Here is a 6259-nt window from a genome sequence, read left to right as displayed (position 1 = left end):
CCCCCAACTGTCCTCCCCTGCAGGCCTGGTCACCCCCAACTGCCCTCCCCTGCTGGCCATCTTGTGTGTTGGAGTGATGGTCAGTTTGCATATTACCTCTTCATTATATAGGATATGCATATAAGTTCTTTGGTTAATCTCTTCCCCCTCCCCCCAACCCCCATCCCTATGAGATTCACCAGTCTGTTCCATGTTTCCAAGCCGCTGGTCCTATTTTATTCATAATTTTATTGTGTTTATTAGATTCTACATATAAGTGAGATCATGTGATATTTGTCTTTCTCTGGCTGGCTTATTTTGATAGCAGAATTGTGGGGAAGCACAGGACTTGGTTGTAAAGTCTGTAAGGAGGATTCTCTGAAAGGTCAGGAGCCTCTGAAGGGAACTTGCTGAAGGTGGCAGCCCCTACCTTGACTTTTCCAAACAAATCTGATCCCCTGGGTGTTTTACTAGAATCTTTATGTTTAGACTTCAAAATGTCCTTGTAGAAGCATATGCTTTCTCAAGGATACTTACCCTGCTGATTGTATCTAGAGGTTAATTTTAGTTCAAGCTGTTGGGACAATAAAAGCCTAAGAAGGCAGGCGAACAGGACTGCTTTTTACTTCTAAAGTAAAAGAGTCGCTTAGCCCTCTCTTTCACAGAACCGTGTATCAGAGCAATCTGTTCATCGTCGCTCAGGGTCTGCCGGTCAGCCCTGGCACAGAATCGTCGCCAGGTCCCTCCATGCTGTCTCAAAGGGTAGTAGAACCTTCTTTTTTACAGCTGCATAGAATTCCATGGTGTAGATGTACCACAGCTTTTTTCATCCAGTCGTCTACTGATGGGCACTTGGGCTGGTTCCAGATCTTAGCTATTGTAAATTGTGCTGCTATGAACATAGGGGTGCATATATTTTTTCTGACTGGTGTCACGGAATTCTTAGGATATATTCCTAGAAGTGGAATCCCTGGGTCAAATAGCAGTTCCATTTTTGTTTGAGGAAACTCCATACTGTTTTCCTTAATGGCTGCACCAGTCTGCATTCCCACCAGCAGTGTACTAGGGTTCCCTTTTCTCCACATGCTGGACAGCACTTGCCATTCGGTAGCCATTGTCCTTTTAACTGGAAGCTCTCTGATGATTAGTGACTTTGAGCATTTTTTCATATGTCTGTTGGACATTTGTATGTCCTCTTTGGAGAAGTATCTATTTGGGTCCTGTGCCCATTTTTTAAATTGGATTGCTTGCCTTCCTTTTGTTGAGTGGTAAGAATACTTCATATATTTTGGGAATTAACCCCTTATCAGATGTATCACTGGCAAAAATGTCCTCCCACACTGTGGGTTCCCTTTGCATTTCAATGCTGGGTTTTTTTTGCTGTGAAGAAGCTTTTTAGTTTTATGTAGTCCCATGATTTTTTCCCCTGTGTTTCTCTTGCCCTAGATCCGTGGTCAGCAAACTGTGGCTCGTGAGCCACATGCGGCTCTTTGGCCCCTTGAGTGTGGCTCTTCCTAAGCCTTAGGAGTAGCCTAATTAAGTTAATAACAATGTACCTACCTATATAGTTTAAGTTTAAAAAATTTGGCTCTCAAAAGAAATTTCAATCCTTGTACTGTTGATATTTGGCTCTGTTGACTAATGAGTTTGCCAACCACTGCCCTAGAAGATGTATCTGTGAAAATTCTGCTACATGAGATGTCTGATATTTTTCTGTTTACATTTTCTTCTAGGATTTTTATAGTTTCACAACTGACATTTAAGTCTTTTATCCATTTTGAGTTTATTCTTGTGTATGGTGTAAGTTGGTGGTCTAGTATCATTTTTTTTGCATGTACCTGTTCAATTTTTCCAACACCATTTATTGAAAAGACTGTCTTTATTCCATTGTATGTTCTTGTTTCCTTTGTCAAATATTAATTGAGCATAATGGCGTGGGTCAATTTCTGGGTTCTCTGTTCTGTTCCATTGATCTATATGTCTGTTCTTGTGCCAGTACCAGGCAGTTTTGAGAACAGTAACTTTGTAATATAGCCTGATACCTGGTATTGTGATCCCTCCAACTTTGTTCTTTCTCAAGATTGCTGTGGCTATTTGGGGTCTATCTTGGTTTCATATAAATTTTTGGAGTATTTGTTCTAGATCTGTGAAATATGCTGTTGGTATTTTAATAGCAATTGTGTTGAATCTATGTGGAGAGCGGCTACAGCGTTTGGACAGGTTCAAGCCTCGGACTAATGAGAGGGCACAGTCCTCTCATGGCAAAGCCACGTGCAAGTCCCAGCTTGGAGGGCAGAGCCCTGCCAGCACAATTATAGCCAAAGGCTATAGTTGTAAGCTAGAACCTATGGTCCGAACACATGGTCCCAGGTGTCTGAGTGATGTGGGCTTGATAGAGCTCAGGTGCATGTAATTGAGTAGATTAGAATATTGTTAACATCTTGACCACACCCTTACTTTACCTCGTGGAATCTGGCTATAAAATAAAGACTTGGCTTTCGGGCGCTGTCGCTGTCTCTCCATCAGAGAAGCAGCTTCCCACCGAGACCCAGCTTTCATTCTCTTGTCTGTCTTTTCTAAATCCTTCACCGCCCCCACTCAGGGTCACCCTTGGCCATGCTGGCGCGGCACAAACCTATAGATTGCTTTGGGGAGATTTTAATGATGTTAATTCTACCAATCCATGAACACAGTATATTCTTCCATTTGTTTATATCTTCCTCTGTCTTTTTTTTCAACATCCTGTAGTTTTCCAAGTACAGGTCTTTTACCTCCTTGGTTAAGTTTATTCCTAGGTATCTTAATTTTTTTGTTGCAATAGTAAATAGGATTTTTTTTTTTTTACTTTCTCTTTCTGAGAGTTCATTATCGGTGTATAAAAATGCCATTGATTTCTGGGAGCATTATTATTTTTATAACCTTACTAAAATATGGGGCGCGATTACGGTGTTTTGGCCAGGTTCAAGCCTCAGACTAATGAAAGGACAGGGTCCTCTCATTGCCGAGTGCAAGTCCCAGCTGGAGGGCAGAGCCTTCCCAGCACAATTATAGCCAACGGCTATAGTTGTAAGCTTGAACCTATGGTCCGAACACGTGGCCCCACGTGCCTTGTGATAGAGTTCGGGTGCATGTAGTTGAGTGAGGTTGGAACTCACGAGAATGCTGTAAACAACGTGATCATGCCCCTACTTTGCCTCGTGGCATCTGCTATAGAATAAAGACATGGCTTTTGGGGGCTGGCGCTGTCTTCTCATCAGGGAGCAGTGTCCCACCGAGACCCAGCTTTCATTCTCTTGTCTGTCTTTTCTCAATCCTTTCACCCCCCCACTCAGGATCATCCTTGGCTGTGCTGGCCCAGCACACTAAAATATATGATGTTGGATATTGACTTAATATTTACTACGTGATTTTGTAAACTTAGTTGTTTTAATCAGAGGGCGGTATTAGATTTTTGTCATTGTTGTTTTAATCAGATGGCATTTTTTTTCTTATATGACTGAAATTATTTCAATTATTTTAGTATTAAAAATATTCTGGCATTTCTAGGATAAAATCTACCTAATCATGTTAATTGAATTTAACTTACTGATAATTTTATGGGGAATTCTGGCATTGATTTTCTTATGTGGGTTGATGTTTTTTGAGTGTTATTTTGGTACCATTTTGATAGATTTTATAATAATTATATTTGCTTCATAAAATGAAATAAATTTTAATATCTTTATGCATTCAGAAAGGGAATTATATGTCCTTCAAATTTTTCAAGAGTTTGCCCATATAATCTGTAGGGCTGAGCCTTTTATTTCTTCTCTGGGTTAGATCCACTTAGTTGTTTTTTGTTGTTTTTTTACTTCTGCCTGATTCAATTTGGGTGATATATGTTTTTCCAGAAAAAAAAATGTTTTAGCATATTGTTAACTACACATAGTATTTTCATATAAAAAATAAAAACCCAACTTCTCCATTTCTGGTGTGCCTTTCTCCTTTGTAGTTTTATTTATTTTACAATATATTTTTATTGATTTCAGAGAGGAAGGGAGAGGGAGAGAGAGGTAGAAACATCAATGATGAGAATCATTGATTGGCTGCCTCCAGCACACCCCACACTGGGGATCGAGGCCCCAACCGGGGAATGTGCCCTGACCAGGAATTGAACTGTGACCTCCTGGTTCATAGGTCGACGCTCAACCACTGAGCCACATCAGCTGGGCTCCTTTATAATTTTATTTATATTTTCTCTTATTAAATAGATTTGCCAGGTATTTCTCTACTTTCTTCCAAAAAGTATTTTTGTAATTGCTCAATAATTGTATTTTTTGTTTGTTTTCTAATTTGTTGATATCTGCTTTAATCTTTCCCTAATTCTCCTTTTTTTTTTTACAGTTTAATTTTTTAAAAAAATACTACTTACATTTTTATTCTTTGGTGTTCAATTTTCCCCTGCTAAACAATGGTACTCAACTTTGTCTGATTTCAAATGACTTTTAGGTATTTCTAAAAATTAAATCTACTCTCAGAGAGGACTATTTGCTGTCACTGATGATGTCCATTTAAAAGAATGTGACTCAATCTCTTGTAGCAAATTTCTAAAGCATTCTAAAAATGTTTGAGTAATGGCAGTATAATTGGCAAGCTTACAACCTATCCTGAAAGGGTCAACACCTATTTGTATAGTATATAAAATCTGTATGTTTGCTAGAACATTATCTGCCTTCATATATTTGGAAAGAATCAAGGGCCAGGATTTAAAGAGAAGCTCTCATGTTTGCTTAATGGGATGTCCTCAGATACTACATATTTGTAACCCAAGATGTTTTAAAATGTTTTTTTTTTCTTTTTGTGTAAAGGTATTTAAATACATCATGTGTATGGCCTGGCTTCATGATTAGAATTAACCTCAGATAAAACATTTTTAAATGCAAAGGTTAGATATTGTTCCCATGATAGGATGTCAAAGTTTTCTCTGCGAAAATCAATTCACTGTGATGTAGGCAGAACATGCTTTTAAAAATAATTTTTGAATGCTCTGATAGGCCAAATTATAAACAAGAAAAGTGTCTAATAAAAAATATTGTGCCAATAAAAAGGTAGATTTGCAGGTGTGACCTTTGCCAACATATGTCTCAGATCATCAGATCCATGTGTTTGTAGATTATGTAACAGTATTTAAGTGGCCAGGAAAGGGAGGATTTTGTGGCCAAGAAAGTGGAAATGTCCTATTTAACATATGACCCTGGCCAGTCCCATCTGAAATTATTGTTGATCAAGTTACAGATGGCAAACAAGGTGGGGGGGGAGGGGGGAGTCTGACAAACCTGGCCATAAACAGAAGGCCACAAAGCCAGTGGCTATCATTAAAAACACAAACTTAACTGAAGTCTTCAATACTTAAAATAACACAAAGAAAAAAATTGTTTTGCAAAGCATTCTGAACCAGGAGTCAAGCTTCAGCATAGCCTCCCCTGATGAGATTTTATGAAAGATAAGAACGTGACCTTATGAATGAACCAAAAACATAATTAGTCCACCCCGGACTAACAGCTTTATGATCATTATTGAAAAGCATTTTATTTTACACCCACTTGCATCTCAGATTTTTCAAGCTTCCAAATATTTAAAGCATGTAAGTGCCTGTGATCTAGGATTTTATTCTTGAGAGGAAACACTACTAGGCACCGATAAGAGGAAAACTAAACTTTTATCTGTACTAATTTAAACAGAGGCATGGATATAGAAATGTGTGTAATTTAGTAGTGGTCTCAACTGGATGCCTTTAAAGTCGTGGTTTAGGGCTTAAGAGGACAGCAAGCCAGAGCCCCAAATAACCTTAATTTTGTGATTGTGGCTGTGAAACGGTTAGTAAAGAACTGAGCTAAAGCCCAAATGCTGCTGAAGGATTACCTAGAAAGCAGAGCCTGAGGCCAAGTTTAAGTGCTAAGATTTATGAGGAGGGGCAATCCCAGGGCAGGACGGGTGCGGGGAAACGCAAAGGAAGGCAACCATGGGTGGGGCTGAAAACAGCTTCACAAGAAGGTAAACTCTTGGCTTAGTCCCCAGGACGGCTTGCAGACGAGCCAGGCATTCAGAACCGTCCTAGCTCGAGACCTGTCCGGGGAGAGGGAGAGGGAGAGGGGTTCCTGTGCTGCGGGCTGCCGCTTGCCCTCTGCACTCTTCCGTGCGAGTTTGTCCCGTGGGGCCCTCGTGCCCCCACCCTCCTGGGCGCCGCAACTGAGCCCAACTGCCGGGGAGGCTCGCGGTGTGTCACCCGCGCTGAGGACGG

Source organism: Myotis brandtii, unplaced genomic scaffold, assembly GCF_000412655.1.
Source record: "Myotis brandtii unplaced genomic scaffold, ASM41265v1 scaffold215, whole genome shotgun sequence".
NCBI classification, from domain to species: domain Eukaryota; kingdom Metazoa; phylum Chordata; class Mammalia; order Chiroptera; family Vespertilionidae; genus Myotis; species Myotis brandtii.
The sequence above is the reverse complement of the archived record's forward strand: the minus strand, read 5'-3'. Positions refer to the sequence as shown.